This window comes from Macrotis lagotis, chromosome 1 (assembly GCF_037893015.1).
Source record: "Macrotis lagotis isolate mMagLag1 chromosome 1, bilby.v1.9.chrom.fasta, whole genome shotgun sequence".
Classification (NCBI taxonomy): Eukaryota; Metazoa; Chordata; class Mammalia; order Peramelemorphia; family Peramelidae; genus Macrotis; species Macrotis lagotis.
In genome coordinates, this window is record NC_133658.1 from 270,858,198 (window position 1) to 270,881,423 (window position 23,226).

Here is a 23,226-nt window from a genome sequence, read left to right on the forward strand (position 1 = left end):
AAACCTTCTTTTATGTTTTTTCTTTCTTTCTCATTTTTTTATCCTTAGTTCTAGTTCTTCCTGCACTAATATAGAGATATGTTAAATTCAATTTTATATGTACAACCTATATCAGATAGTTTGCTGCCATGGGGAGGGGGCTGAGTAGGTAGGATGGTGAAAAAATGTGGAATTCAAAAATTGCAAAATGATGACTGTTGAAAACTATCTTTGCATGCAGTTAAAAGAGAAAAAGAAAAACTATATGTATATATTTGCATATATATATATGCACTTGCTTTCAAATTAAATAGCAGAAATTCACATTTTCTTATGTTCTTTGTATCTTGAATTGTTTATGTTTGTTAATGGCTACTAATTTCATAATAATAAAAAAATTAAATTTTTGAATACAATATCTTTTTGATTCAGTGTTTTTTATAAGAAATTCCTAGTAATATTCATAATGTAGAAGGAAAGGGTGAAAACTCATTGAAGTTGCTCTGTTTTTCCTCCCTTTCTTTTTACCCCTTCCAGTTTCCAAAAATGATGTAATTATTTTACTAACTTGTCAGATGTGATGGAAAAGTCAATGATTAGCCTCTTTATTCTTAAGGGAAAGGAACAGAGGAGCAGGCCAGAATTAGGCATCTGGACGGTACTTTGACATTAACCACATTGTCCAAGACACTTCCCACTGAATTATCATTACTGATAATTGGTAGTTATGTCAGCCTCCGTGTAAGGAAATCAGCACCCATATGTTCGTAAATAAAACTGATAAATTTCTTTCTGGAAATATCTCTCTCCAGGCCCCTCTCACCCCTCCCCATCTTCTCCTGGTTGGAAGAGGGAAATGATGGAGTAGGGAGTCTTTGAAGTTGAATGGAAAACTAGCCAATGACTGGAGGAGGAAGATTAAGACTTAAAGGAAGAGTCTGGATCAATTTTTTTTCTCTTTTGGTGATTTCATTAACTTATTAAATAGAAACGGAGGCGGGGGAACTACTGCCATTTCTAAGCATCAAACTCTACCTCTTCCCCCAATGCTGAGTCTTCAATCTTCCTGGTCTCAGTTCTTTCTGTTTTCTCCCTCTATAAATTGGAGGTGTGGGGTCTTTTTGGTCACAGTTACCTTTTCCCTTGTAACAAGGTCATGACTAGGAATTTTTGCATTCAGGGCAAGTGCCAAGTATCATACCCAAGGTACACTGGCAACATGTCCAAGGTACATTGGCACAAAGCAGTCTTCAGTTGGAAGTGAGATGGGGAGGAGAGCAAGACTTGGCAGGAGAACTGACCCTTGTCTGTCAACTTCCTATTTTAATTATCATAAAACAATAGAATTGTGAGTTTATTGCTATATAGAACTCCCCATGAATGACTAAAAAAGCAGATCAAATACCGTGAAACTTTAAGTCTTAGAAAATTTCTTGGGGGCATTGAGAAGTTAACTCTACAACTGATTTTATCTATCTATCTATCTATCTATCTATCTATCTATCTATCTATCTGAGGTAGAATTTGAACTCAGTTCTTTCTGATGGCAAGACCAGATCTCTGTTTACTGTACCATGTTTTCTCTTTCTACTTAGGTGTTGAATTCTGTTCTTTCTGCCCTGTTGAAAAGCTGTATGCTTCATCAATACCTTTAAAATTTAGTATCTTCTGAACTCAACATCTTGAGACAAACTATTTAGTCTTCCCTAGTTATGAGTCTGGAGATCCCTAGTTATGAATTGGGATTTTCCCTTTCTCTCCTTAAATTTTGTCTATTTAAATTAGACCATTAACTAAACCAGTGTGCATAATAAGTAAGAGAGCTATTTCTGAGTCAGGAAAATCTCAGTTCAAGTCTCACCTTTAGCATATTGTGACTGTACCACCTTGGACAAGTCAAGAAACTTGAATGTTAAAGGTAACTATCTTAAGCTGTAAGTTGTCAAGTGAGCAGTGGCAGAGGCATTATCTCACCAGGGATATTCTATACCATTGAAATCCTATCCTGACTCCCTTTCCCACCTGTAAAAGCCTGTGAGTGGCTGGCTTCCTAATATGCCTATGAACCCAATTGATGTGCTTCCCATCAACAATTAGACAATCAGCAAGTATTTATTAATTCTTCTCTACCAGGGATTGTGCATGGCATTGAAGATACAAAAACAAAAAGCAAACCCCAAATCCCAATTTCCCACTGAGCTAGCTTCTGAAGGACAGAGACCATGCAGTCTAAAGCCCTTAGCACAGTCTTGGCATCCCCTATATACTGTTTGATTAATGGATGAATTGAATAATTAATTCTACAAGATCATAACATTGCCAGTTGGGAAGATGTCAGGGGCAGGGGGTAAGAGATAGAAATGCTATCATTTTAATCACTTAGGAAAAAGAACCCAACTCATTTTCCCATAAAAAAATTATACATTTCTAAGGTTCAGATGCTATGTAAGTTTAACTTGAAATATGGGAGAGATGGTGGTATAGAAGTAGGGACAGATTTGCAGAGGAGGCATTGGCATGAAGAAGATGAGAGGGCAGTGATGAGGAGGAAGGACTGTCAGCATTCCAAATTCTTTTAAAGCTTCCTCATGAAACCCGATGCCGCTATGTAGCAGATAAAAATGTTGCTGTGTGTGTGTGTGTGTGTGTGTGTGTGTGTGTGTGTGTGTGTGTGTGTGTTTAATGCACCCATAAGCAGGCCAACCAGAGTCAGAAACTCTTTGCTTAGGACATGTTACTTGTTTGTGCTTAGGCATTTGTCTACAAACAGGGCTGTCGCAGCTGAGATTCCTTCAGTTGTAGTCTTTGTGAGTGGTCTGCCTTTTTGGACCTAGGTCTATAGTTCTTTTCTTACTAGGAATCCTTCTCTCTAGGACCACTCTGATGAATTCAGAGTACTTGGCAGATCCCATCCTAGGAATAGAACTCCCTAAAATGTTGAAAGGGGAGGGACAAAGAGATGTGCCATACATACTGTAAGGGAAAGAATACTGTGTAGGGTGGTGACTGGGTGAATTAAAACTTTACTCCTAGTGATTACCAACTATTTTCCTAAAGACAATAAATAGCAAGAGGGGTTGGCCAGAGAAGCAACAACCTCATATTGTTTTATACCAAAGAGAAATTGCTTTTTATTGGTTACTGTACATATAGAACTCTATTTGGAGAAGTTTGTAGCCTTCCTTGTTCCTTATTATCTTTCATTCATTCCATAAATATTTATTAAAAATCTACTATGTGTTCTTTAGAGTTCTCCTTACTCTGTATTCCCAATGTTATGCTACTCTGCTCTCCATGTATTTCCTGAAATATGATTATCTCATGCATGACATGTGTCTCTTACCAAGATTATAGATTTAGACCTGGAGTAACCTCAGAGGCCAACCACTTTTTTTAAGAGATGAATATTAAGTGACTTGTCCAAGGTCATTTAAGTAACAAGCATCAGAGGTTAGGTTGGAACTCACAAATTCTGACTCTGGAGCCATTTCCCCCATCACTATACTATATTATAAATCTCTTGAGGAGGTTCCTTGGAATCTTCAGGGTTTAGCCTTAAGTCTTCCCTTGGGGGAGGCTAGGTGGCTCAGTGGATAGAGCACCAGCCCTGGAGTCAGGAGTACCTGAGTTCAAATCTGGCCTCAGACACTTAATAATTACCTAGCTGTGTGGCCTTGGGCAAGCTACTTAACCCTATTTGCCTTGCAAAAAAAAACACTAAAAAAAAAGAGTCTTCCCTTGGCATCTTCTCAATTTGTTGGCATGAATGAAATTTAAGGAATGTGCTTTTGGAACACAGACCGACAAATCTTATTCATATGTACCTTTCCCTTTAAGCCTGGCTAGCAGAAGTAGCTCCTTCAGTGAACAGAGTAACAAATTTGGAGTCATTTGATCTGGGTTAAAATCTCAGTTCTGACACTTACACTTTCTATAATCATGAGTAAACCACTTTAACTCTGATCTTCAGCCTCCTTGCCTGTAAAATGAGAGGGTTGGATTAGTTAACCCCTGCGATTTTGTTCTGTTTCTTTGTTCCTATGTATAACTTTCCTTCTGGACTTGAAGTTCAGGTTCCCAGGAGGAAGGCTGCTACTGGGGTTGTAGATGTAGCTACTTTCCTAACACTGTAGTCCATGAGCCCCAATGTGGCTCCATTTACAGAGCCAGTAGTCAATAAGATTTTAGCAAAAGGTATTAGCTCAAATGACATACTAAGAACGCAGCATATCCAGAATTTAGCACATAATAGTTACTTAATAAATGTCTGTTGTTTAAGTGATATCTTTCCAATTCATGGACACACTTTCATACAAATAGACATGAAGTCTGTTTTTGAAATATTGGACACAAATTTCAAGTTTAATGGCAGTGAGACACATGAGTAGGAATCTTAGGGTCCCAGGTAGTTAGCTCACTTTTGGGTGTTTTGTGATGAATGAGTTGTTCTACTCTACCTACTCCTCACAAGACATGGCATATTTGTTGGATGTTTGACTCATCTGGGCTTTCTCCTAGAAGAAAATGGTATCATGGCTGTACATGTTTCTCTGCTTCTAGCCTAGGTCAATCAGTCTGCTTGCTTACTGACTGTCCAGTCACCGGGTTGGACTGGGAAAGGCAGGTAACTGGCAGCTGCTGCCATTTCCTTCATGGCAGATTGCTCAGTCATTGGGCTCTTCTCAAGTTGTTGTGTCTCTGCTTGACTATCTAAATCGTTGGACTTCCTGGGTTCACTCTTCAAATGGTAGCTATAGTCTTCATTACCTCCAACCCTTGGATCTTATATTATTCTTTTCAGTTAGAGTGTTGTAGTGTTCTTTTTATCAAGGAAAAATGAAACTTGATTTGATTGACTTTCTCAGGGCCTATGTTGTTTATCAGCCCTTTTTTCTCGAAAAGGATCATGACATCAGGGATGTCATGCAGTTGTGACATGCAAGTGAATTGGATTTGAGCAAGGTGGGTGGGGTGGTGCAAAATCACCAGACTTTTTCCTTCGAAGCTATCTGGGTCCAGTGGCTCTGGATACAGTGGAATACCTTGGTCTTTTTAAGTAAAGGTTTTTAACTGGCTTGATTAAGGCAATACCCATTCACTGAGTAGGCTAGATAAGTGTTTTATCAGCTTTAGGAAGGAGGTAGGAGGTGTCTGACTTCTCTTTTTAATAGTATTTCTTGTTTAGAGGTGGTTTCCATTAATAAGAGGCCAACTTTTCTTACGATGCTTATCCCAGTTATACTTCCCAGATTTCTATTGGTTCTTGGACAGATGAATGATTAGGCACAAGGTTTCTGATGAGGTCTGTGCCATGGGGCAAGTTCATTGTCTTAACTATCTTTTTCAATGACAATTGAGTTATTCAAGACTGGGACTCTTTTTAAGAAATCTATGAAGTGATTTCTTTGCATCTGAAAGACCTTCCTCTTTATACTTTAATGTAGATTTTTAGTTCTTTCAGATCTGATTTTCTAAGTGTCTACAGGGCCAAGACTATATAAGATTTAATAACTTAATTAAAATTTCAGCCTGAGCCTATTAACAAATACCTACTGTGTTTCCATTCTTCTTCTAATTGTTGGAAAGGGTCAGAGGATTCATGAGAAATGGAAGAATAACCCTTGGGGAGAAAGGCCCCTGGATTTTGGAGGTTCTGACCTATGAGGTCCCTGACCTCCTCCTGATTCTGAGTCTGGACCTGAGTACATAGAATCACACGGTTACTTCTGACCCATATCTGAATCAATTCAATGACCTTTTGGCAAAGGGCTCATTACTCTCCAGAGCCATCTGGCAATACACCCCTCAAAAGAGCCAAGTGAAGAATAAAGAGGCATAATTCTCTCCAGTGCAGTAATAAATTTTGAGGAGGTGGGGAGTAATCATGAAATGGAAGAAAAATAAGGTTCAAGGGAGACAATGACTTGGGCCCATGATGCTCTAGGCAGGAAAGAGCAATGGCTGTGGATGAATATGAGCCATTGATACAGACCCCAAGCCTCCCTGGTAATGTCTCAAGCATTTTGCCTTCCCCATCCCCCAACAAGATTGGATCATGGAGAGAGTTGAAGCACCCGAGCAAGCAACCTCCAGGAGCTGCCCCATCCCTCTGGGCCCCAGCATGGGGTTGCCCCAGGAGCGTAAATTATCCTAGAAGGAGCCTGGGAGGACTTTTCTCTGCCTACTCTGTCTCCTGCTCTTGCCTAAGTTAGAGAACAACAGGGGAAGGAGGGATTTATGGGTTCCCGGCCTCACCCCCTCCCTGCACTCTCCCCTTTAAGCAAACTGCCACTTCAGGCATGGGACAGAGACAGATTGGGAGAAGGGAAGTTTATAGAGGACCGCAGATACCTGCAGACCAAGCCCTTCAACTGGAATCACATAAATAACCTTCCATTTCAAAGATTTGCAGCAAGGATCTGAGAGCAGGATGGAGCCTTGGGTTCTCAGTCCCTGTATTAGAAACAAAACCCCTCTGATTTATATGCATTTGATAAGCAACTAACTTACCCAGGCCTAAGTGATTTACCCAGCAGCTCATGGAGCCAGTGTCAAAATGTCACAATTTGTTGATGGTTATGCTCCAATTGTGGTTTAGATCTAGTGTTAAATTAATGCTTCATTTGGAGGTGAGGAGGACTGTGGACAGACACATGGCCAGCAATCCAGTTTTGAACTCCGATGGTGGGGGATTGTTTTTCTAATTGGGGATGACAATTTTGATTGAGAGAATGATGTTTTTAATATGTGTATTTAATATAAATTAAATGTTGACATTCATGCTGATAGGATATCAACTAAGAAGAAAAAAGTTGTTACAAAATATAAGATGCAATGGAAAAAGTCCTATTTTGCCTCTTCTATTCCCTGCTAACTACTAATCATAGTGTAAGTTACAGGAATATTTGTCCCCTTTACAATAGAAGCAATGTTTATATTCTTGACAGAACACATTTGAGAACTTACAGTCATTAGAGATGTAAACTGGAGGTAACACGATAACCCCTTTCCCCCAATGCTCTATTTTGGTAAAGTGATTTGTATGATTTATTGGATAGACGAAGGTTTACGGTTCACTTTGAACTCCGGATTCTTAACTCAGCCATTGCCTGATGGTCCTGAGGCACATAAGTGATGGCTTGACCTGAAAGTGTTGGATGAAAGACACAAGACAAAACCAGACCAGGCTTCTGGGAGTCAGCCCAGCACGTCTGCCTCAGACCAGAAGCTCCAGGGGAGCTCAGTTCTCCCCTCAAGGTGAATGGGACATGTAAGAACTTAACTTGGACTTTAACTATCAGGGTGAGAGAAAAGGTGTTTTGTTTAAGATGCAATGAAAATATTAAAAAAAGATTTTTTTCCAGGCAACAGCTATATATATGTGTACAAATGCTTAAGAAGAAGAGTCCAAAGCTAACTTGACAGATAGCTTCCTTGGCTGTGGCTGTCAGCAATCTCTCCTCAGATACACAATCTTTGTCAATCACCACAAAGAGGCCCTGTAAATGTGATGCCTGATGAAAACAGTTTCTGTTGTTTTGGAGAGAGAAAAAAATACAAGATCAGAGCTAGAAGGACTCCACCTCCCTTTTCTATAGATAGGGAAACTGAGGCACAGAAAGGCTAAAATCATTTTGTCTTATTATCACACAGGCATGCATTTCCTGCATCAACAAACAAAGAAAAAGGGATCCTAATAATGTCTTTCTTATATGATATAAAACATGCAGAATAGTAGAGCCAGTATTTGAATTCAGGTTTTATGATGACTAGATTTTTGGCTGCTAAGGAATGAATCCTAAATTTAAGAAGTTCTTCTACAAAGGTACTAAGTATCCTTTTATACTCACAGCCTTAAAAAATGGATCTGATCAGAGAATAATCATCTCCTAGAGTGCCTTTATCAAACTCTGGCATAAATTTAGCATGTTGTACTTGAAATTGGCTTTTCAGTATCAAAAGAATAATAGAGGCACAGGCTTAGAGCTAGAGGAGATCTTAGAAACCATTTAGCCCAATGCTTTGATTTTACATGTGAGGAAACTGAGGCCAGGAGAGGTTAGGTAGCTTGTTGAAGGTCACACAGGTAATAAGTAACAGAGCTCACTATGAAAATGAGGACTCTGTGGATTAGAAACCAATAGGAAGGGGTGGTTAGGTGGTACAGCGGATAGAGTACCAGCACTGGAGTCAGGAGTATCTGAGTTCAAATCTGGCCTCAGACACTTAATAATTACTTAGCTGTGTGGCCTTGGGCAAGCCAATTAGCCCCATTGCCTTGCAAAAACTAAAAAAAAAAGAAAGAAAGCTATAGGAAGAAAAATGAAACAAATGCTTAAAATTTTTACAGAATAAAAAAGGCAAAAGAAGTTGAGATTTGAGTATGGCCATGGACAAGTTTAGAAAGCATTCTCTGGGCTGCAGTGAATACTGAACCACTAATGCACCCTCCTCATTGTTGAATCCTGCTTAAGTGAGAAGCCTTGAAACTGGACAGTGGTCTATGAATTCTTTCCTTTCAAAATCCTAAGGCTACAATCTCCTGGGACTTTGCCCCATTAGTCAGCACTCCTCTTATTGGTCTGTACTAGGAGATTCTTTTTTTCTAATAATAGACACAATCAAGAGGTGGTAGGAATTTGGGAGGGAACATAGTTTTCCCATAGGACCATAAAGTTTCTTTCTCTGAGCTTACTTCTCTTGGGGCTAATTTTTGGCTTACTGCAATGGCTGATCTTGGAGGAAGTATGTAAGTATATCCTAGGTCCTGACATTCTCTCTCTCTCTCTCTTTCTCTCTCTCATTCTCTCTCATTCTCTCTCTCTCACTCTTGTTCTCTCCCCCATCCTTTTCCCTTTTTCTTTCTCTCCTTTCCTTCCTCCCTTTCTTTCTCTCATTCTCCCATCCTCCCTCTTCCTTCTCCTATCCTCTTTCTCTTTCTCTTCCTCTCTCCCATTGTCTCTCTTCTCTCTCTCTCTCTTTCCCTCTCTCTCTCTTACCTGGCAATGGATGATCTTATTCTGGGTCCTGATTACTGGGTCATAGATTTAGAATTGCACAGGACCTTGGGGATTGCTGAGCCTAACTTCTTAATGAGGAATATGAGACCCAGAGACTTGAAAGCTAGTGGGTCTGAGTTGGATGTGAATTCAGGTCTCCCAGACGCAGGCTCAGGTTCTTCTCCACTGGGCTATTGACTGCCTCTGATTCAGCAGAACAGAGCACTGACTGGAGTCAGAAACTGGGTTTCAATCTTGGCCCTTCAATTTACTGCCCAGGTGACAGTGGGAAAATCACTTGATCTCTCCTGGTCTCAGATTTTTCCTCTAAGAGGTTTGAATGAGATGAACTTTGAGGTTCCCTTCAGCTTTGATGTTGTGATCTATGAACCCCTTTCCCAGAAAGCAGAAGGAGCCACAGCCTTTAGGGTCAGGAGTCTAATAGTAATTCCTAACATGCCTCTAGTAATCCCAGAGAGTCAGTTCTAACCTGGGGAGTCTTTGTTCAGAGCTTTTCAAGCCACAGCCTACGAAAGGATTTTGTGGAACTGTGTCTGATAGAATAATAATAACAATAATAATATAATAATAATACAGCATTTATATAGCTCTACAGTGCTAAAAGCTTTAAAAAAATACTCCATTTGATTCTCACACCCCTGGGAGATAGGTGCTATTATTCTCCTCATTTTAAAGATGAGAAAACTGAGGTAGATAGAAGTTAAATGACTTTCCCAAGGTTACACAGCTAGTAAATGTCTGAGACTGGATTTGAATTTGAGTTTTATGACTTCAGGTCCCTAACTCTTTGCCTTAAGATCTATACAATTGACTTTAGATTAATTTATCAGGAAAATTTTTCAATTAAGGGTCATTCATTAATTCATTAACTCCTAGATTCAGACAAGTTTAGAGTTGAAAAGAATCATTCAGTCTAATCCTTTTCATTTTTTTTTTCATTTTACTAATGGAACAATTGAGGGAAGAGGCAGGAAGGGAACATATTATGTTCTCTGGTATGAGACCCTCACCATTGGATTTGAAGGGGGGAGTGTTTGATAGGAAGCATAGAGAACCTATAATTGCTTGGTCTTTATTGAACAGAAGTTTCTGGCACATCCTTTGCATGTACTTTTTGGATGGTCTGATTTTTTCTGAAGCTCGGGTCTTGAAAATACTGCAAAATTCCTTAACCTGAGAAGAAGGATTAAGTAAAGAGAAATGATAGCTCTTTCCTTAATCAGAACTGCAAGGACTTGGCCTGGAATGAGTTTGCTAATTGTCTGTTAATTTGCAATTCACTGATTGGAAAGAATTTTTGGAGATGTGCAATCATCAGGAAAATCTTCCCCCCTTCAAAAATATGGTCTATCTTATTTTTGGAGTGCTCCACACCCAAGATTTATAGCAAATGTGTTTGGTTTATTTATTTTATTTTATTTTATTTTATTTTAGTTTAGTTTAGTTTAATTAACTAGCATGCAGGGACTAGCAGATAAGTAGGATCTAGCCTTCCTATTTCTACAGTCAAATTACAGGCAATGTTTAGGTCTACCTGGTATGGTGAAGTTATGCTCTCTTTCATCAAAGCTACTGAAACTAAAAAAGGAACTACCATCTCCACTATAAATCTGGTTTCAATTGACAAGTATACCTATGAAGATCCCTTGAACAGGAAATTTGGGTTTGTTATACATCAGGATTCTCATCTTGTGGTTCCCTCTACTGCATTTATTTTTCAATATTTCCTATTATTCAATATTATCCAATATATTCTATATTCACTATTTCCAGACAAATAAGCCTTCTTTTAAAAATAGAGATTAATCAGAGAACCAGGTTAAATATATGACATAAAGAAGCAAATATATTTAATACTCTATTGGTCAATAAACACCAAGACCTCAACTCCTGGGATAAAGACTCTCTACTTGACAAAAAACTGCTGGGTATTTGGACAACAATCTAGAAGAAATTAGATTTAGACTAATGACTAATGTCTTTATTTGGGTATGTATAGGTTATAGGTAAATATGTATAAAAGGTGATATCATAAATAAATTAGAGAAACATGAGAAAATTAACCTTCAGATCTAAAGACAGAAGAAAATTTCAAAACAGAACAAAAAACAGAAAATATCACAAAAATGTAAAATGAATAACTTTGTTACATATGATTAAAAAAGTTTTTGTGCTAACAAACTTAATAAAGCTAAAATTAAAAGGGAAACAATTAATTGGGGAATAATCCTTGTAGCAAGTTTCTCTGTTTAAGATCTAGTTTCCAAAGTATATAAGAAATGTATTCAGATTTCTAAGAATAAGAGCCATTTCTCAATTGATAAATGGTCTAAGGATATGAACAGAGTATAAGAAACTCAAGTTATCATAGCCATATGAAAAAAATTACTAATTAGAAAGGTTCTACCTCAAACTTACCATAGTGGAAAAGAAGAGAAAAAGGGAAATCATAAATATTGCAGGAGTTGTGGGAGAACAGGCATATTGATGTACTGTTAATGGACCTGTGAATGGGCACAAGCATTCTAGAAAGCTATTTGGAATTGTGCCCAAAAAATTACTAAACAGTTCATTTCTTTTGACCCAGTTAGACCACTGCTAGGCCTATAGCCAAAAGAGATCAAAGAGAAAAAGGTCTTTTATGAATGAGACAAAAATATTTATAGCAGTTCTTTTTGGCAAAAAATGATAAAGTAAGAAGCTGTCCATCAATTGAGGAATAACTGAATAAGTAAGTTGTGGCATATGAATATGATGGATACTATTATACTGTAAGAAATGAGGAAATATAATATTCCAAAAACACTATATGTACTAGTAGGCTGTGAAGTAAGCTGAACTAGTAGAATAATTTATAACAATATTATAAAAGTGAATGATTTTGAGGACTTTTATAAACTGATGAAGAATGAAATGAGAAGAACCAGAACAAATTATTTAATAGCAACACTATAAAAACAAACAACTTGAAAACTATTACAATTTTCATCAATACAAAGACTACTCATGATTTCAAAGGACTGATGATGATACCTGTTATTCATTTCAGAGAGGTCATCAATTTAGAGTGCAAAATGAGACCCATCTATTCCTGTATTCAGTCTTTTTGTTTGGTCTGATTTTGCAACTTATGACAAGAAATTATTTTTCTTTTTTACTTTAGTAGGAGTGGACAAGAATTATATTAATCTGAAAAAAAGAAGTGGGGAGTGCTATAGATGGGTACTTTCAGATGAGGTAATTGTATTATTACTATATCCCCTCCATTTAAGGAGGGGGCTAAGCACACTCTTCTCTACATTTTCCACTAGTTAAATGAGTTGAGACTTCTTTGGACTTTACTATCATGCATTCAATTCTCACCTGCCAAATTCATTATTATTTCATTATCCTGGAGCTGTACTCTTATCAATAGCCTCTTCCCCTCTGATTGGACCTTCTGACTAAAGGGCAGAACAATGAACTCCAGAACCTCCATTTAAGGAAGGGAGAGGGTTCATCACAGTCTTTTCATTTCTTTCCAGGACTTATCCATTATGTGCCAGATACCTTCTCTCCCTTTCATTCTTTTCATTTTCCTTTTATGTTGTCTTCTCTCATTAAAATGTAAGTTCCTTGAGGACAGGGACTTTTTTTTTAGGGACTGTTCTTAAAATAGTGACTGACACATGGTAGATGTTTATTGACTGACTGACAATTTTATTCTACTGTTTTAATTCATTATAATAGGCCTTTCACAAAATGTTTATAATGTATTTATAATGAAGAAATAAAGCACATCAATGAAACTTAAAAACAATTTGTCTTCTTGCTGTTTCTTAAACAAAACTTTTCATCTCCCATGTTCAAAGTTTTACATGGGTAGTGCCCCATGTCTGGATTGCCTTCCCTTCTGACCTCTGTTTCTTAGAATTCCATGTTCCATGACAGGAACTATTTAATTCAGTCTTCGTATCCAAGATCCCTAGCAAATAATAGGTACTTTAAAATGGTTGATTGCTTATTAATCAAAGTTGGTCTAGCACTAGGTTTATAATGGTGTGCTTTTGTAGAAATAAAGTTGATTCAGATGTTTTGAGAGTTGCTATTTTATTCCTTGTTTTTTAAAATCTGTGTATCTATCAGGAAAACAACAATAAAACACCTTGAGTGTCCCAGCTTGTGGCTCTATTTGCTTCTCTTGGTCCTAAGCTGGAGGACACATAATTGGGGTCTTGGCAGAGGGTGCTGTTGATAGCTGCAATAGAGAAGGAGGGTGCCTCTGCTGCTTCAGAAACCCCCAGGTCAAGGCAGCCTCACACTGAAATCACCGACCCTGTTTGTCATGTGCAAAGAATTTTCTTGGAGCCTCCTGCCACCACAGCTGGAAAGTTTCTGGGGCTGAATTGGATGGAATGGAACAAGCAGACTGACAAGGGGGTTCTCTCCTCTGCACAGGCATGGTCACGTGCCTCTTCCTAAGCCAGCAGGAGGAGAAATCACTTTCCGTTGGCTTTGTTTCTTTTGGGCAGAAGATAAAATTCACTGAGCTTTTTATGTGCTTTAGAACCCACCCAAAAAACTGACAACCAGAGAGGCCATAAGTCCAAAGTCTACAGAGCACTTTTGAGTTGAGATAGGCTCTTTTCTTTCTTCACAGGATCAAACCCAGGGTTAGCCTCTGTAGGCAACCCTCTTATCCTTCATAGCTCCTCAGTTGGTTGTTCCTGCAGAAAATTGGACTTACTACAACCCAAGTGAATACCTACCACTAAATCCGCCAGTCTTCAGAATCTGCTTTTAGGGAGGTGACAGGGATGTTTGAGAGCAAAGCTTTGTTGTGCATATGAAGCCATATGAGAGATCAGTCAGCACAATACAGGCCAATGGGGCTGCCTGTGATATTAACAATAGAGAGTCAAGTTGCTCCATCAAATGCAACATTTATTAAGATCTTATTATGTGTAAGGCAAAGCACAGTGACAAACATTTATCTGGGGTTTATAATGTGCTAGGCTATTTTAAGTGCTGAGACTATAAAAATGAAAAAAAAAATAGTTCTTGTCCTCAAAGAGATTACGTTCTAATGTGAAAAGAACACATTAAAGAAAGTTGATTAGGGAGAAGGTGAGAAAGTTCTTAAACTAGGGCATGGTGTCAAAATCTAGAGAGTCAGAAGCATAGCCAGGAGGGAAACAAAATGGTGCCCGATTATAAATTGGAGTCTCCAGAAGCAACTTAACTGTGGGAGAAGGCCAGCATGATGGTGGATGGATGCTCCAGGTGAAAAGGCACCAGACTTGGAAGGAAGCTTCAGAGTCAGAAGGCAGCTGAGCTAGGGTGGTGAAGTCAGTCAGAGAATCACAGTTGTGGGGTTAGTGGCAATCAAGACTATTTGCTAAGTGGGATTAAAGATGAAAAGAAAACCAGTTTTTATCTTGAAGTAGTTTACATTTTATTGGGGAAGGGATATAGGGAATATAACATGTATTTTTCTTTCTTTAAAAATGTAAGGAAACCTGTGATGGAAGCCTAAACCTCTCTCTCCACACCCTCTCTCCCCTTTGCCCCTCATATAAACTCAGCTGACTCCCGTTGGTGATTAGCATCCACAGATTGTTAGGTGTGGAAAGCATTTTAGAGTTCTTAAAGTCCAAACTCCTCATTTTACTGAAAGGGAAGGTTCCAGAGGCAGAGACAGGGTTTTGAGTATGACCTGGTGGAAAGAGCATTGAACTTGGGAATCAAAGAATGTATTTCAGTTCTGGGCAGGTTTGTAGAACTAGAACTAGAAAAACCTTTGAAGTTCATTTTGTCCAAATTTTTCATTTTATGGACAAGGAAATTGAAATCCAGAGATGTGGACTAAGTGACCCAATTCATTGCAATTTGTAAATGACAGGGCTTGGGTTTGAACCCACAACCAGGGATCTTTCTACTGTTTTATAGGCTCCTGCTGAACATACCTGTAGAGCAGTACCTTCAAAATGGAGGTGTATAGAATGATGGGTTGCCTTCTGACTAAACAGGGAGTGAAGACAGAAGCTTTGAAACCAGGTTTGTGGTTTTTAATCTACTCTCTCATCTTGACCCTGTCACCTTGAGAGGTATTAACTAGTGATCCAGTGGTGACCCTGCCAAGTCTGTCCTTGGGAGTTACCTTCCCTAGCCTTTCCCTATCAGGTCCTTGCTTGTCCCCTCCCTTTTTTTCTTCCCCCTCATCCCCTACTGCCCATAGGCAGATAAGTCCAGAGAGTAGGAATGCAGCTTTCTCTTGGTCCCTCTTTGGGAGGTGATCAGGGTCTGACCTAACTTCAGGGGTCACTCCCTAACATTCCCTATGAATAAGGTTACAATGGCTATTGATTGACTCAGAAAGCAATTCTCAAGAATACAATCTCACTTCTCCCATCTAGCATTTTTCCATCTCCTGGTTGTGCATTAAGAAAAATAATTAACTCCTTCCTAACTTCAGACTGTTATCAAATTGAAGTGCCTGGAGTCAGGAAGACCTGAGTTCAAATCCAGCCTCAGACACTTCTTTGTTATGTGACCCTGGGCAAATCATTTAACCCTTTTTTACTCTTGTTTCTTCAACTGTAAAATGAGGAAATGCCAAACTACTCCAGTATCTTTGTAAAAAAAATCCCAAATGAGGTAATGAAGAGTAGGAAACAACCAGTTTCTTTTTTTTGTGTGCTTATTGAAGGATATAATCTCACACTTTGATAATAAAATGTTTTGTATGGAGAGGCAGCATAAGGTAATGAATAGAATATCTAAGAATCAGGAAGATTTATGTTGAAGACTTGCCTCTGACTCAACATCCTTGACTTCTCACTCTCAACCTTCGTATACAATTTGTTGCCAAGGGTTGTAGATTTTATCTTTGAAACATGTCTCGAAAATACTCTCTTCTCTCTGACTGCCACCACCTTGATGTAGGTTCTCATTATGTCACACCTCAACCATTATAATAGTCAGCTGTTAGGTTTGCTTGACTCCAATCTCTCTCCACTCCTTTCCATTCTACATTCATCATGAAGTTATTCTTCCTAAAACACAAGACTGTGTCATACTCCACCCCACTTCTCATCCCCAACTCAATAAACTCCAGTGACTCCTTATCACCTCCAGAGTGAACTATAATAAAAACCTCTGGTATTCAAAGTACTTTATGATATTCCCTTTTCTTCTTTTATCTTATACCTTCTATCTCCCACATATTTTTAATCCAGTGATACTGGCCTCCTTTTTGTTCCTTGAATAAAACATTCCAACTCTGGGCATTTTTGCTGGCTGTGTCTCTCTTCTTCCTCAGCTTCTAGGCAGTTAGGTGATATATGGTGGGTGAGTGATGGACCTGGAGTTAGGAAATCAGGAAGAGCTGAGTTCAAAGCCTGTTTCTGATATTTATTAGCTATGTGACTCTAGGTGACCTATTTTGCTTCTGTATGCTTCTTTTTCCCCAGCTGTAAAGTGGGAATAATAATAATAACACCTACCTCCCAGGGTTGTGGTAGAGATCATTTGGCACAGTGTCTGACATGTAGTTGGTGCTTAATAATTGCTTGTTGCCCTCTTCCTTTCCTCACTTCTGCTTCCTGGTTTCCTTCAAGACCAGATAAAATCTCATCTTCTACAGGAAGTCTTTTTCAATACTTCTTTATTCTTTATTTCTATTTTATCCTCTATTAAACTGTGAACTCCTTGGGACCAGGAACTTTTAGCTTATCTTGTAAATTCAACACCTAGTTCATGCAATAGGTACTTAATAAATGTCTACTGATTGACTGTGTGACCCTGGGCAAGTTATTCAACTTCTCAATGCCCCAAGAAACTTTGAAAGTTTCTGATGTTGAAATAAGCTACAAAGGTACTGGTGTGCATTGAGAGAGGGAGCTTTGTTTATAAGAATTTCTAATATCAGTGAAGTCACAGGTTAGTTTTTTTAAAAAGTCTTTGAACTGTTGCCCATATACTTGTTTCTTTTAGTAGGGTGGTAAGCCCTAGATTCATGCCTTCAAGAATTGACTAACATCTTCTGCCTTAGACTTTACTATACTTCTTTAGACTAGACTAGCCTATTCTTCATTAGAATAAACTAGACTATATTATACTACATTAGACTAGACCAAATTAGATGATTAGATTGTTCCCCTTCACAAACTGATATCAAATTGGACTCTTCTCTATATCTGTTTTGCTTATGACCTCTCTTTTTATAAATCTTTTCTCACTCCATCCTTCCCCAACTCTATACCAGACTAAACTACATTAGAATAGACTATATTATACTAGATTGCTACCATAGACTAAACTATACATAGTATACAACACTACACTATATTTATTGGATTAGAGTAGACCATACTGTTTCCCTTTACAGAGTGATATCATATTGGATTCTTCTCTTTACCTGTTCTGTTTTTGAGCAGAACAACTTTTCTGACTCCACCATTTCCCCATTAGTGGAACCCCTTGCCTTGATGTGATGATATTAGCTTTTATATAATATATATATATATATATATATATATATGTATATATATATGTAATATAAATACTAAACAAGTATTATATCTCCCAAAATATTCTGGGAGGTGGGTGCTATTATAATCTCCATTTTTACATAGCTGCTATTCATATCCATTGACTGGCATTCTTTCCTTAAGACCCAACTCAAGTACCTGAATCTATCTCCACCTCAATTAAAAGTATTTTCTCTCTAGATTTCTCAAATCTCTTAGCCTGAACCTCTTCTTTCCATCCATCTCCTTTTCCTTCATATATATCATAGTTAATTTTTTTATACTTGCCATTTTACCTCATTGGAGTGTTATATAGGAACAGGATGCATGTCACATATATTTTCTATGCCCAGGCTGGAGACAATGCTTTGCATATAATTTTAATTTACTGAATTAATTGAATTTATAATTTCATCTTTATAAACATTCTCTCCACTGACATAGAATATAGTTCATTCATGCATCTCCAAATTGTGTAAGTCATAACTCATGGGTCTCCCATAGAAAAGTCAACTAGTTAGCATTTTCTAGGTAAGGATGGGATATATATATATGTATACTATTTTAATATATGTAGTACATATGAATATACATATACATGTGTGGATCTATTTTCTCATTTATGTATTTACATATTATATTATACATACATATTATATTATATAAAATTTATGCTTATTTATGTATATGTCTTGAGGGTTCCAATGCATCTCCCACATACAAGCTGTCTTTCACTCATTATATAATTAACCCAACTTTTTATGCTTTTTCAAGAGGTTTTACATTTTTGGTATCATTTTATTGAAAAACCTTAAAATACCATTTTACCTGTAGGAAATAGAAAAGTTTTAATGAGAACTTTAGTCTGTAAGTTAGGGGGCTTTAATTCTGGTCTCATATCTACCAATAGTTGATAAAATTCCTTCCTCCTATTAGTCCTGAGTTTCTGTACCTGTAAAATTAATAGGTTGGGTTAGAGATCTCTGTGCTTTCATCTAATACCAATATTCTATGATTCTGTAGCTCTAGGCCTAACATTTTTGTTCTTACAGTTGGATGAAGGTCCATCATTTTAACTGAAGGGAAAACAAGAACTGTGACTTACCAATAGATGGATAAGTTGGGCTGGAAGAAGCACAAAGGAAATGGAAGATGGTTCTCCAGGAACTTAAAATCTAGTTGTTCATGATGTCATTCTCACTATTATCAGTTATATAAACCTCCTATTGTCTTGATGAGAAGGTTTCCAAGGACAACTGGGTCCTCATGAGGCAGAGGTTAAAAACTGCCATAGGTGTGGGAAAATTGGTTTTCTAATGCACTATTGGTGGAGTTGTGAACTAATCTAACCATTCTGGAAAGTAATTTGGAACTAAGTTCCCAAAGCTATTAAAATTGTGCATACTCTTTGATGCAGAAATACCACTTTTAAGTCCTTACCCTAAAAAGATCAAAGAAAGAGAAAAGAGGCCCATATGTATAATATTTCTAGCAGCTCTTTTGTAGTGGCAAAAAATTGGAAACAAAGGAAATGCCCATTGTTTGGGGAATGACAGAACAAATTATGATAAATGAATATGATTGAATGCTATGGTATTGTAAGACATTATGCAGGGAATGATTTCAGAAAAATGTGAGAAAAATTTATGTGAACTAGAGCAAAGCAAGCAGAATCCAAACAAATTATACAGTAGCTGCAACATTGTAGAGATAATCAAATCTGAAAGAATTAGTATAGAGACTCACCAGGGGTCCAAAGTCTCATGATGAAACATATTAACCACTTCAGTAAGAGAACTGATGGAACCAGGATACATATTGAAGCACATTTTTTTTTTTTTACTTTTCCTTTCGTTTTATTGCTTTTTTTCTTGGAACATGGCTAAGGCAGAAATTTGTTTTGCATGTCTGTATATACTTGTAATGGTTTTTATTTTTCTTGCATTCTCAATGTGTGGGAGAGAGGGATGGAGAAGGGAAAGAAAATGAAACTAGAAATAAAATTGAATTAAAACTAAAATTAAAAAAAACAAAAAATTTCCCTATTGCAGAACCTTAGGAAAGAAGACCCTGGGATGCAACTGATCAGAGTAGGCAGTAGGGCCACAAAGAGCACAGCACAATTTTTTTTTGTCCCTTTGGAGTCTATTAAAATCTAGAGCATCAGTACATTCTGGGGTTAGAATCTGGTTACTCCAGAAGGTCTCTTAGGTCATAAACAATTGAATTTAAATTTTCAAGCATTTACTTTCAGTGTTGTCCCTGTGAGGGGAAATTCTAAAATATGGAGTCCAACAAAACAAATTCTGTAGAGTTACTTTTTTATGAGTATAGCTGGTGACAAACAAAACAAATATTGATTAAGCATCTTAAGTGTTATATCAGTGAGGTCAGAAGGGAAGTAAACTATGTGTCTGTGGGAGAATTGGAGGTGGAGAGGGGATACGAATAGTCTTCTGCTCAGGTTATTTTAAGCACTAAAGTAGTTGGATATGTATGGCTTTCATTTCCAGAAGTCATAGGTCCATAGGATTTAGAGCTAGAAGTGACCTTTGAGGTCGTACAATTCAAACCTTTCATTTCACAGATGAGGAAACTGAAGGCCAGAGAGGTTGATACCTTGTCCTTTATCACACAGAAATAAAATAGAGGCCTTGAACCCAGGCCCTCAACTTCTCTCCCCCTCCCCTCCCTCCCCCTTCCTCCCCTCTCCTCCCCTCCTCCCTCCCTCCAGAATTCTCTCAACTCTTATTATACTAAGCCCTGAATCTCTTACATATAAAACCTAACAGTTATCTTAATCCACTCCAGAGAACTGACCCTGATGTCTTGGGGCTTGCAGTTGGTTACAGAAATATTGACCACGAAATCTGAGACAAATCTGAGATAAAAAATAAAACCTAAGACATTGTCTTAGGTTGTGAATTTTCTTTCCATGAAATTAAAAATATGCTTCTCTTCTCCCCAAATTACACACATATCCATTCCTCTTCTTTAAAGAGTATAGTGAAAACCTTTGCAAAATCTTCTGAGTGGACAGACTTACTCAGAAATATCTTCTGAAAATCCTCTATGGACTCCATCATGGACTGTCATGCCACTGAGTACAAATTCATTGAGGCTACACCTGACTCAGTGAGACTCACTTCTGAATATACTAAGAGACATAAAGATCTGCAAAACAAATTGGTAACTATATTGATACCATTTTCAATTTAATTCAATTCAAGAAACATTTATTTAGGACCTACTATGTGTTAGCATTTTGCTAGGAGGCTAAGTATACAGACAAAAGAGAAAATGTCTTCCAGGATTTGTTCAGGGGAAGCAATGCATGCCTTGATAAGTAAATATAAAGTAATTGAAGAGGGAGTAAGGCAAGGCTAACAAGGATGAGGGATCAAGAAAGGACTTGTTCAGAGACAGTGACATTTGAGTTGAAGCTTGAATTGGAGGTAGGACTTTCCAAGAGATGAAAGTTAAGGAGGGGAAACATTCTAAGATTGGAGGAAAGCCAATGCAAAAAACATGGAAGCAGTGGGGTCAGTATTGCTGAAATATAATCATTTCTTAGACTGTAAACTCTATGAGAGCAGGGATTACATTTTATCTTACAGTCTAAGAAATGGTTATATTTCAGCAATCTTTCTTATCACTTAGCATAGGGCTCTCTACATATGGTGCATAATCACTGTTTTTTGAATGAATAAAAAAAATCAGAAAGAGAGGGAGAATAGGAAGGAGGGGAAAGAGAAGGAGGGGAAGAGAGAGGGAGGGGGGGAACAGAGAGGGAAAGGGAAGAGAGAGGTAGTGGAGGAGAGAGAGAGGGAGGATAGAGAGGCAGAGGGAGGGAGGGAGAGGGAGAGAGAAGCATCAGTGGGAAAAACTGGAAGCAGGCATTTTGGTTGCACCAGGATTGGTTTTTACTGTACAACAATCAAAAGACCTTCAGGAAAGGTCATGTCAACCCTCAAGCCCCATTTTTAGTCTTCCTGACACTGACATATTCTTTTTAGAATTCCATCTGGCTGGTGAGGCAGACCTTTTCCCCAAACTGCAGCTTACAGACTTTTCCAAATAATATCACAGACAGACTCCCTATCGGCCTGAGAAAACATTGAACCAACAGCCCTGGACACTGGAGCCAGTTGACTCAGAGAGTTTAACATTTTTTAATCAAGATAAGCCCTGAAAAGTCTGGGAAAGGTAACAATGGTCCAGGACAAGGAGAAGGCGAGAGAAATTTACAAAGGGAATTTACAGTGAATGGAAACCCAGTTTGAACTATTTACCTTGCTGTGTGTACTGAATTTTTCTTCTATTGGTTTTGTTCTGTGAACTGATAAATTCAGCCTTTTTTTGCCTAATGAAATTCTCTGGGGTTTATCTCTCTGAGTAATCCTCTGTCCTTGTACTGAAAACTTGGGGGCTTTCTCAGATACCTGAGGGCCCCCTCTCCACCATCCCCCAGAACCCATGACAGCAACTTGAGGAAAGTTTATGGACAAAGAATGCTAGGAAACATCCAGTGGTGGGGCATGAAGAGCATGGGGTTCACCTAGGGAATGGAAAACTATCTCTGAAGAACAGAGGCAGCAGAAAGAATATTAGACTTGGAGTCAGATGATCTGAGTTTGAATCTTTGCTCTGCTCTCAAATAGCTGTGTGACCTCTGGCAAATTGCTTCATGTCTCTGAGTCTCAATGTCTTTCTCTGTAAAAGTGGGATAATAATACTTGCTTTCACCTCCCTTGTGGGGTTGATGTGAAGGAAGCACTTATGTAAGTGTGAATAGTTGTCCTGTGATTGATATCATTATTTAGATAGATTCTATCACTGGGGAAGAGCTATCAGGCAAATGGAATTCTAACTCTCCCCAGGTGTCTGTGACCTCCCACGTTACCTTGAATCTCTTTTCTACATATTCTGATTAAACCTATGTCCATGTTGTCTCCCCTAGACTGTAAGCTTTCTTGAAAGCAAGGACTCTTCACTTACAGCACTGTATTCCCAGCCCCTATATCAGACTCCTAATATGCTTACTGATTTATCAAATCTCAGTTTACTCATCCATAAAATGGACTAGCTGACCTCTGACATCTCTACTAGCTTTATATTTATGATCCCATGACTTTACATTGATTCAGTTAAAGTTTATTTTGTTAATTCCCATCTGAATCTTGTGTCCTTGACCTTCTATCAGAGAATAAAATATATTTTATGCTAATTTTATATTTGTGGAAGATAAAAGAGACAGTTTAGAAATATCCAGGGGGATATCAAATTCTTTAACTTCCAATTCTTATTCTGATAGAAAGGCGGCAGTTTAGTATAGTGGTAATGACACAGACCTTGAAATCCAAAGACCTGGGTTCACGTCCTTGCTCTTGGAGGTATGAGGTATGTAATTTTGTATTTTACTTGCTATCAGTGCACAGTGCCATTTAATCTCTTTGAGCCTAAATGTCTTCATCAGTAAAATGGGCATAGTATTTGTACTACTCTTTGAGGAAATCCCTTTGTAAGTTGACTTAAAGTGTTATAGGAATAAGTTATTAAGGTTGGAGATAATTTCATATCCATATTACTGAATGAATTAAATCTAGATGCTTATTGGCCCATTTGGTAGATGAGTGTTTGCTGGCATATTAGAAAGTGAATTCCTGATCTCATGCCAATATTCAATTTGTTGCCCAAGCACAAATTATATTATTTGA

At 37.9% G+C, this 23,226-nt stretch overlaps 1 long non-coding RNA gene across 1 annotated transcript in view; it reads left to right on the top strand.

The window, feature by feature from the left end:
* Positions 1 to 8,648: 8,648 nt before the first annotated feature.
* LOC141516166 (uncharacterized) overlaps positions 8,649 to 23,226 on the top strand; it is a 123,779-nt gene continuing 109,201 nt past the window's right edge. The window contains exon 1 of the long non-coding RNA XR_012476622.1: positions 8,649 to 8,728. This is a non-coding gene — a long non-coding RNA (uncharacterized LOC141516166). The remainder of the gene's footprint in view (positions 8,729 to 23,226) is intronic.